This window comes from Conger conger, chromosome 5, assembly GCF_963514075.1.
Source record: "Conger conger chromosome 5, fConCon1.1, whole genome shotgun sequence".
Lineage (NCBI taxonomy): Eukaryota > Metazoa > Chordata > Actinopteri > Anguilliformes > Congridae > Conger > Conger conger.
The window spans coordinates 44901050-44912629 of NC_083764.1; positions in this window are offsets into that span (position 1 = coordinate 44901050).

The window sequence follows — 11580 nt, forward strand, 5'->3', positions numbered from 1 at the left end:
GCCAGTAAACATAATTAAAGTAAAGAGTTGTGGAACCAGCAGAATACAGAATTATACTTGTATTCTAACTGGGGATGATGGTGTGTGTAGTATACTGCAGACTGGAACAAGTGGCAAGAAAATGGCAGCTTCTAGGAAATCTAATTTGTGTGATTTATGGTTGAAAATGACAGTCTTGATCACATAGCAGGTTAATGTTATTTCATTCCAGACCTGATGCTTTCAAAGATGGAATTTCATGTCTGGCCTGCAATCTTTAGAAGCATCACCTTTTTGGCTTCAGAACAGCTAAAATGTTTCAGTTTGCTAGGTTGGAGAAATGTGGTGTAGGTTCAGTAATTTTGAAAAATATATTCTGGATATGCATTGGTCCATGTGCTTGAACAAGCATTGTTACAATTCTGTGCAACTGTTCACCTAAGATTAAAATAACTGCAGCTTAAGAACTGGTAATTCTAATATTATTTAGCAGCAAAATAACCATTACCAAATACTCCAAATATATATATTTTCTATTACAAAACGGTTTTTTTACACACTGGTATTTGGTCAGAGAAAACAAGGACCTAAGGGAATATGACATCATGGCCATCAGGCAGCTGCATGTTGTTATTCCATTTGCTTGTTGGAGGATCGCAAATGGCACACACCACAAACTATAATGAGAGTGAATTACTACCTACCTAATTACTACCTTGGTATAAGAGACACATTGCTCTAATGCAGATGGAGGTGCTTTCAATTCCTCTGTACAGTGTACATGTGAAACAACTGCAAAATGCATTAATTAAAACAATAGGTAATGATTATTCTGAACGAATTACTTCAAAGAACAATTGTTAAAATTAACACATATTATTGTTAATACTTCAGTGATTAAAAGAGGACCTATTATTGAATGACAAATGAGCATGGGAGATACTGTAGATCAGGTATATGTCTATGACAGCATCAGGTACCATTACAAATTCTGGAAAAGTCTATTGGAAAGTATGAATAATAGCTGTTTTTCATGAATAATTTTCAGAATCCTGTTTTTCATAAATATGCTTTAATTGCTATTTAACTAGGTCAACACTTGTAAGAACTGAGTGTAGCATTTGAGAGCTTAAGATAAGTCTGACCGCGGCTCTTTCCACTGACGAGCCCCAGCATGAACTGTACTCACACCTTGGTCTTTATTTGCTTCAGCGCTCCATGAGTCATTGGTGAAACTACTACCCCCAACCACAGAAATGTTTGAATTTCAATAACTCTCAGTATAGAATTTTATGTCTGGGAGCTATTTAATTTGAAAACGAATTAATATGTGTACATCATTGGATTTCTGATCCAATAATTTCCAATCTAAAAGTATGTCTTCAATTCTACCTGGGGGGCGACATGGCTCAGGCAGTAAGAGCAGTCGTCTGGCAGTCGGAGGGTTGCCGGTTCGATCCCCCGCCCGGGCTGTGTCGAAGTGTCCCTGAGCAAGACACCTAACCCCCAAATGCTCCTGACGAGCTGGTCGGCGCCTTGCATGGCAGCCAATCGCCGTCGGTGTGTGTGAATGGGTGAATGGAGAAGCATCAATTGTACAGAGCTTTGGATAAAGGCGCTATATAAATGCCTGCCATTTACCATTTACCCTACATTCACGGCGACATTTTACATACAGCTGCAGTAACACCGAGTAAAGCACTGTTCTTTAGGTGCCCAGTGTCTCTCAGTTTGCCTCCTCCACACTGAAACGAGTGGGACATGCCTCTACCTGCACAGCCACTGACAAAGAGCCCGGGAATGTGCAGAGCGGGGAAGAGACACAGATGCCTGAATGATAGGGGGAAACCATAGCAAGGAATAAGAGCAAGGGACCTGAAGGGTACAGTAATGGTAAAAAGGGTGGTTAAACAGGGCTGAACACAGTTTAGTTGAGTGAATTCTTACCAGTGCAGTGTTTCAGCTAATTAGATAATGCATTGGTTTATACTGGTTTGTCATCGTAACTTTGATTATAATGAACCTGTCATTCTTTTATGTAAAAAACTGCAGGTTTAATGCCCAAGTACAGCCTACAGTGTTGTGAAAAAATATTTGCCCCCTTTCCTGATTTCCTCTGTTATTGTATATTCCCACACTGAATGGTTTCTGATCTTTAGAAAAATAAATAATAGGGATAGGGAACCTGAATAAACACAAAACAAAAAAAACAAAAAAAAGTTTAAATATATCAGTCTGGAAAGGGTTACAAACCTATTTCTAAGTATCTGGGACTCCACTAAACCACAGTGAGAGCCATCATCACCAAATGGAGAACACTTGGAACAGTGCTGTATTTTCCCAGGAGTGCCCAGCCTGCCAAAATAATAATACAAATTTAGCTTTTTTTCCAAAATGACTTACAGTTACTTTGACTATGCAGGGGCCAATCCCACCTGGAGCAATGCAGGGTTAAGGGCCTTTCCCAAGGGCCAAACAGCTGTGCAAATCTTATCGTGCCTACACAACCACGGGGCTTGAACCACTGACCTTCTGGGCCCCAGTTGTGTGCCTTAGCTATTAGGCTACAGGCTGCCCCAGGTTGCAGTGACAACACACCAGTGTCAGAAATTATTCCAGAAAAAACATTCAAAGACATGCAGGCCTCTCTAGCCTCAGCTAATGTCAATGTTCTACAATAAGAAAGGGATTTGTAAGAGAATAGCGAGGTGAAAACCACTGCTAACGAAGAGAGACATCAGTTCTCATCTCTCAATTGCAAGAATGCACCTGGATGATCCCCAAGCCTTTTGGGATAATGGTCTATGGACAGATGAGTCATAAGAGGAACTTTTTGAACAATATGGGTTCCATTATGTCTGATGTAAATCAAACACAGCATTTCACATAAAGAACATTATACCAAAGAGTGATGCTGTGGCAGGAGCTCATGCTCGAAATCTTACTAATTGTCTTTTTTAAACTAGACTTCAGCAACAGCGATGTGAAAGACTGATATCAAATTATAGGAAGTGTTTGGATGCAACTGGCCCTTAAGAGGACCAGAGTCTTCCCTCTTCCCAAAAAACCTCACTCTGCCAGAGCCAAATCCCTGTCCTCTGTCCTCATATCCCTTGATTCCTTCGATAGAGTCAACCATGCAATTCTGCTCTTGATGCTAACTGGGATCACAGGATCTGCATTCACATGGTTGACTTCCTACCTCTCTGATCATTCCTACCAGGTATCTTGGTCTCTGACCCATTACCGTGAAGGGCGGTAATACCAAAGGCAGTAACACCAAAGACAACTGCACACAAATATAATGGTTTCTTCAAAGCTAACATGCAGCCATTTTAGCTAACTAGCAAGATGACATTTGGAAATACCCACCATTCATTATTATTTTACATACAAAAGCTATACTCCATGTTATAAATGAGTAACACCACAGACAAAAAGAAATTGGGACATATAAAAGTCACAGAGTTTTTGTTAAACTTAACAAAAGGTATGAGAGAGTGCCTGGACACTTCAAACAGGAAGTAGTTTAGAAGTTCTTCTGGCTTATAAAGAGATATTATCTGTTGGGTAACACCAAATCCCCAAGAGACCTCAAACCTTCAGTCATTTTCTTATATAATATAATTTTATTTTATAGCTAATCTAGACAATGAGTGTTTTTATTTTATTTGGCCCAGAAAATGTGGTTTTTGTAATATATATATATTTTTGTAATATATATATATTGCAAAAGTAAGGCTTTGGACACACTGCATTTCATGATGTGGTGACACAAAAGACTATACTATATATATATATATATATATATACAGAACTGTGCAGAAGTCTTAAGCACCCTAGACTTTATTATATACATGTTTATTTTTGTGTGTGTGTTAAGTGAAAAGAACACATTTGAGATTTCCAAATATTCATTTTCCAAAAGATTTAATTTTACAGAGACATTTTTGTATTTAATACATTACATTACATGACATTATTGGCATTTGGCAGACGCTCTTATCCAGAGCGACGTACAACAAAGTGCATAACCAGGGATAAGTTCGCTGAAAGACCCTAGAGGGAAGTACAATTTCAACTGCTACCTGTACAACAAAGATAAGGACAAGGGCCATTTTTTTTTTTTTTTTTTTTTTTTTTGAACAAACAAACAAACAGAGCAAAACTATCCAAACACTGCTTACCTAGCCAACTAAAAATACCGATACACAAAGCAAGTCACAGAGACAACAATTAAGGTTCACAGGGAGGTAGGGAGGGATGGGGAGAGGTGCTGCTTGAAGAGGTGTGTCTTCAGCTTGCGCTTGAAGGTACTGTAAGCAATTTTCTTAAAAGACATTAATAAAAACAAATCCATCAATTTTCTGACAAAAAGTATGTTACATTTTTTATGTAATGTCAAATTGCTGGGACATGGTTTGCAACACAAATCAAAGAATGACCCATATGTATTGCCACATATCTTGTTATGACTACCCAACAGTGTCATTGATTTCTCATGGTCCAAACCAAAGGAGAGTTTCAATGGAACAGGATTGCACAATATTTCATCAGGGCTATGCTCAGATGTTTTTTTTGTTCAAAATTTAAAGAGCACACAAAAAAAAAAACAAGGGCACCTTTTCAATCTCATGAGAAGAGCATATGCTTCAGCATATGTTGGTGTCTGTCTGTGCTCATGCGCCGCTTGTAACTACAGACTTCTATATTGACATCCCCCACAAAACAGGAGTAAGTGGAGCAAGTAAGCAACACTAGGTAAATGGACCCTGGATTAGTAAATCCTCTGAAACAGTAAAAACATTCCACCGGAACGCCCAATAAAAAGTATGTCTTGAGGGTTTCTGTAACAGCTGAAATCCTGAGAGGTTTGCATTATTGAATCACAAGTGTCAGACTACTGCAGGTTCTATCATGATCAGAGCTCTATATATTGCATTTGCCATGACATTAGCATTGCTTTGTAAACAGTGACCTCTAGTGGCTGACCTGAGAAGCAGTGGGTTGGTCTCTAAAACTAGTGATTCGGTGCCATGCTCCTGATGTCATGCTGTGCAAGCTCATTTTTGTTCCAGTCACACCCAATTAGCTGCTTAACTCTGAGTTTTATTTATTTATTTTATTTTTATACTCATTGTAGGGAAAGCCTGTATACATTCAGTCCTCCCATGAATAGGGTCAGATAACAGTAGAAAGAATACTATTTCAGGCCTCCAATTTAGGTCTATTAGAGATGTAAAGTAAACACCATTCACATCGGAACCTGTGGGTGCATACTGTATTGTATTGCATACTGAGGGCAGTTGTGGCGAGGTGGATTGAGAAAGCCAGCTTTAACACTTTCTTTCTCTGGATTTCCTTTTGGGATATTGTTATGGGTACAGTTATGTAAGATCTGTCACTTTCCTTTGTTACAATACAATATGTTGTTTGTTCAGTTAATATTACACCTACTGATTATAAAGAGCCTTCGGTAATACTGCATGTTTATATTCCTGAGACTAACCAATTCTAGAATTGGCTCTCCAATTCTGAACATTCCTCTGGATAAGAGTGTCTGCTAAGTGATTGTAATGAAATGTAATACAGTCTTCCCCTCATGGGATGAAGCCAATTGTGTCTTGATATTTAACATACAAATTAATTTAAAAGCCTTACATAGCACCCATCTAGTCACACATATTACGGGGAAAACTGCTGAGTTCCTGACATGACCAGGGCTATGTCTCAGAGCTTGAGCCTTTTTGCAGAGAGTGACTGTCAAAAATATACACAGTAACAACATTTGACCACTAGAGTTCAGTAGGGACAAATTATCTGATTGCCGTTTGAGACATTGACTTACGCTTACAAAAGTTACCACAGCCAGCTCTTAATAGATTGCAATACCAAAGCTCCATTGGCATTGGCACTGAAAACTACACAACCTGCACATCGCTTATCAACAGCAGGAGGTGCCTGGCCAGGTCCATATTTTTCATATTCCAATTTTCTCGTGACATTTCACTGCCAAGATCACACCCCTTAATGATGTCAGAAATCATGTTTCATAATTTTGAGTTCTAAAGCTCATAATGCCTATAGTGCCAATGTATGACTGCTTTAAAAATCAGAAGCAGGTGAAAAAATAACATTTTAAAGTTTAGTATTTTAATACCGTGCTGCAGCTGAAAGAAATATTCATTCTCAGATATCCTTTAGAGTTGAATATAATAACAGGAAGAGTATTGTTTTAGTAATGTCCCTTAGTACTTTTGGTGCCATTAATATTGATGTGAATATTATATTGGCTTTGCCTCAAATAAAAACGACAGGTTAAACACATGGCACAGATGTTGATCACAGAAAAAACATATGAAATCATGAAAAGCTGGGATCAGCTTTTGCACAATATCAGATCTTACTATCACATTATATTTTGAATCACAAATATTTTAACCAAAGAAATATAGATTCATTGCTGTGAATTTTGGTCAATTATTTTCATGCAGTAAAAAAAGCTATATTTCAATATCTACAAGTAGTGTGTTAGATAAAATGGTGCATAGGAAATTACATTTTAATAAAGGGCATTTGTATAAGGGACTCAAAGGGACTCAAAACCCATCAAAGCTGTTATCTAAAATATTATATTATCTAATAGATCTATCATGACCTAAGATGACTTAATTAGATATATTTTCTGTGTATTTTAAAACTGCCAATTGAGAATATGGAATTTTAAGCATGTATGAAAAACATTTTGTGGCTTAATTTTTTCTCCCTGTGTCAAAGCAGCACAATTGTATTCCATGGCAGGGGCAGCATATAGTATATTGACATTTATGAAAATACACATTCTGAATATATTAGGCCTTGCACTTAGATAGCTGTTCGTTTTCATATGCGTTTGCCTCCCCTGTGTGTGCACCTACAGCCTAAAGTGCCAAACTCAAACCAGTCTGCTGTCATTCCTGTGGGACAGGGTGCATAGTGCCCAGGGCCAAACAGCCCATGTATTTCAGCACTGGGGGAAGGGAATCTTTCCTTTTACTAACGCTATGCTCTCACTCCACTGCTCCACAGAGCAATCATGAGTTCTGCCTTGTCCAAATCCCACTACAGTTATGCCACTGGTGGTCAATATTTCCCGAAGCCAACAAATTGTTCATTGCTGTTTCGAATGTAATCAGATGTACTATTTATACATAAAGCAGTCACATATTTTTCACATTTACAGGAACCTACATTCTAATCTTAAAACCAAACATTGAACCAAAAATGAGGGGAATGGCTGTGCAGTACTTCCTTTTTTTATTTGCTAAACAAGACAGAGAATCTAGTGTCGCACTGCAGAAGTGCACAGTGCTCACCTACGCCTGCTTGAATCAGGCCCAACCTGTTTCTGTTACAATCTTCAGGGTTGACTTCACAGAAGCCTCTTTCCTAACTGAACCCATACTGACCGTCCATGAGCAAGTAGCATCCTGCTTCATTCAGTGCACCAAGTACCCTGACAAAATAATTAAAAAAAAACTTTAGGACAAGCGATATTACCACGTTATTTTGCGCTAAAGTGGAACCAATTTGCTCATTTGTATAAACATTACCTTTGTTCGCAGTCAAGAAACGGCTGGGTTTGAGAACAATTTCCATTGTGAAATCTGAAAAGAACTATTAAGTAAATCAAACAATATGGAAGTGCGTCAAGTATCATTGATCTGCCTTATTCTGCTTCACGGAGATGCCAAGGTTGCTTTATAGCTAACTTATCACAATTCATATTTTGGTACACTGCATTCTGTAGTTATTAAACTGAAGCTATGGAACGTTACAAATAATAATTATAGGCCTACAACACTATCAATGAACATGCCCTAACCTTGCTCCGGTATAGCTGCTTGTCGATCATACATTTCCCATCTGCTCACGACGTCAGTGGACAATCACTTAAAAGGAGAACATAATTTTAATAATTACATATATAGCCTAGCTTGTGCGTTATTATTCGTACTTAAGTGTGTTGAGAGCGTATCACAACAAAACAATATTAAACAAACATTATTCATCTTCAGCGAAATTACATATACGCTCAATGCAAACGGTACAACCTGTAATTAAATTACTGTAACAACTAACTGTAATTAATCCTCAGAAACATTTACGATACAGATAAGTTTCTTAAGGTAAAAAAGTTTCCCCTAGAATCGTGGTTGAGGGTTAAAGCCTCGCGTTGCATGTTTTCTACAACCTCCTCTACCGGTTTTTCTTGACGGCGCCCCAGGCTTATCAGTCGGGGAAGAAACATGTAAATCCGGTGAATTAAAACTAGAGTTTGGATCCAGTGCAGCAGAGAGGGCAAGACATCGATTGCTTGACAGGGCAACTGCCATAACGGTGTCCAGAAGTTTCGAGGTAGCGCACTTTATGTGTTTAATAGAGAATGCCCTGCACATTTCACTGACGTTGGGTGTGTAGCTTTCTCTTACTCTATTTTTTATTTATTTTTTACTTAAGACTCAATACGAAGACCGTCAACGTAAAGAACCCGTGCGCGTGCACATATCAACCTGTCCTGTTTCAGGTAAGTACAGAGCTGCCACCTCGTTAGACCAACATTTTTTTCAGCTTGTTTAATTCTTGTTCAATATTCGTTGTTACTGAACGCATTGCGTATTATGGCGTGGTAAGACGCTAATTAATGCTGAAATGATATCCGAATTAAGGTGATGCTGTGACTTTCAAAATATGTGGTATTTAACGTGTAATTTATTTTTATACATCGGACACATGCGTACCTTACAGCAGAAATAGCGTGAGATCCTCTACTACAACAGCGCGAAACTAGGTTCAGTTACAGCCTGTAAACTGCAGACATTATAACAACAGTACGATGTCAGTGTGCTGTGATACTAAATTCATTATTTAGAGCAGTTTACAAACGATTAACATTTTTTCACGTGCGTGATCCTAACTTAAGAAGACCAATTTGTAAAATGCGATAGAAAGTCACTGTAGACCTCAAAGCATACAGCTTCAGTAGTGGTATGGCTACTTTGCGTACACCATGTAACGCCTATTTCTTTTTTACAAGGCAAATCATTTGATTTTATAACACTTTACTCATTCTACAGCAAGTTGGACCCACGCCAAGGATTCCCACTGGTCAAACTGGTTTTATGCCACTGGTGTACTTCGGCAACCTCTTTCCACTATCCACTAAGGGCGGTATAGCAGCTGTCACAACCACGCATTCCTGAACCAGTAGCTTATTGAATAATATGCTGACACGCCTTGCACGGAGTGTTCGTACATGTACTGTAGCTACAATATTACGAGGGAAGGGCTGCGTGGAACCAGGAGAGGTAGATAGAAATAGAAGCCTCGCAACATAAAATGGTATTTTATTCATTTATAAATGCATGCCATTTATGAATGAATGTCATCTCCTCGTGTTTGATTCAACGCAACTGTCCACTCGGCTGGAAACGTTGCCTGAGATGTGCACGTGCATTTCAGTCATTGTTTCTGGTAGCGTGAGCAGTTGGAAGCAGCAGGCAGACAACCAGAAGCAGTGACTTCGCTCGACGTACCAACTGGCCGATTATCAAGACTAATGGTAGCGTTACGGTTTCCACATCAGCCTCTTCAGCCTCGCGACATAGCTTTCTTAGAGCACCCTGCTGACATTTCCATTGCTAAAGGTTCGGGGACATCTCAGGCATGTAGATGAACATGCATATGTTGCTTAATTCAGACTACTGGTTTAGCACATACTGAATAACTTGAGTTCCAGTTTGCAGAATCGCCAAAAGTGGGTTTTGTGAAATATTGCACAATATAATATTTTCACTAAGTCACAAACGAAAACATATGCAAATATAGAAAATACACCCCTGAACGCACGCACACAGCACACAGCAAAGCATGAAACAATATTTAATCACGCCATAATATAACGAGGTCAGATTATGATGCTTATCATAGATGTCGATTGTAACATTTTGCGTACTTTTATTGGTTTGCTTAAACAAGAGACATATAGTAAGTATATTAATCACACAGAAATTTAAGATCTGGCCCGGTGAAAGTCATATTTATTCATATATGCATGTGAATATGCATGAATGAATATGCATGAATCCGAATACAATTCGTTGGTCTAAGTGGAAAAGATACTTAGAAAACATGTTCTTTTGAGCTCTAAAATGTCCATCTAGTGAACTTAAGATTTAAATTAAGTTCTAATGTTCTGTTTGTTTTCTAGTGTTCTCTCCTCATGATTGCAATAATCTGAACAAATATAAATTGATTTCTTATTGTCAGTTATTGTGACAGTCCTGTTTAGAAGTAGTTTTGTGTTGTTGTTTTCTTTAAATAGAGGGCTGATGTTCACAATGAATCATCAATTAAAATGTTAATAAACCAAAATTGATCAATAGTTGGTTCTTATAAATAATAAAAATGTTACAACATGCCTTGTGATTTTTCAATATTTTAGATCACAAGGAAAGTGTGATCTTAATGTGACTTAGGGCATATAGGCCTACATTTTTTCCATGGTATATTCCAGATTTTATGATCTCACAAGTAACACATTCATTGCCAACCACAGGATGCAAAGATACGAAATGGGCAAGAAACTACAAGTCTGTAAGAATAAAAAGTATTTTTTTTGTTTGTGTTCAGGTCTGTGTCATAGCTTGAAATACATGCACCTGTTCTAGAACCAAACATTGAAATGTTCCTCAAAAGGTTTTGTACATGGACCAGTTCCTTTCAGCGAATAAGCAAGAGCTTAGCCAGGAGATTATCAGTTTAAATGATACCGGAACCATTGGAGAGAGATGCAGTCTTTTCGGTAATTCAAGTGTATTCATTCATTGTTTGTTCCATTTTTCAGGATACGTAAAGCAATGAGGGCAAGCTAAGTTTCACAAAGCATAATGTGGGCAGAAGGGTGGAAGTTAGCATCTGAACACAGTACATCACCAGAAGTGGTGACAAAAGATTAGCATATTTTAATGAAATGGCAAGCAACATGACTACTGACAATTAACAAGTAATATTTAATATATGGCAGTTTCTTTTTTATGGAGGGAGTATGCATACATGACAGGTATGACAAATGGCAGTCTTTTCTGGAAGAACAACTAGGCTAGGCTATTGTAATTAGGCACTGCTTGACTCATGTCATTGAGATTTGCCATCAGACTACATTTTGCAATCTTGTTAGTTTTTCTTTTGGAGAAACCTTTTCAAAGGAAGCATTTAAAAGCATTTAAATCAGAATCTCTGTCTAGGTCACATTCAAATTTGGCTCACAACCTATATTTCTATGGGATCATATTTTGTTGGAATTAATGCTCTCACGACATAAAAAGTGTATCTTACTGAATACCTTACTGAACTACAACCATGTTGATATTGCTAACCACCAGGGGGAGCCCTAATAATATTTCTGCCTTGTCGGTTAAAAGAACAACCCCGCCAGTCTCAGGAGTCAGGCTGTGCTACGACTACTAGCTCCCATGCATTGAGCACTGTAGAGACAATCTGAGGAGGCGCCTATGAGCCAGCTGATATTTAACACACCAAAAAGCACACAGTAGATCACTC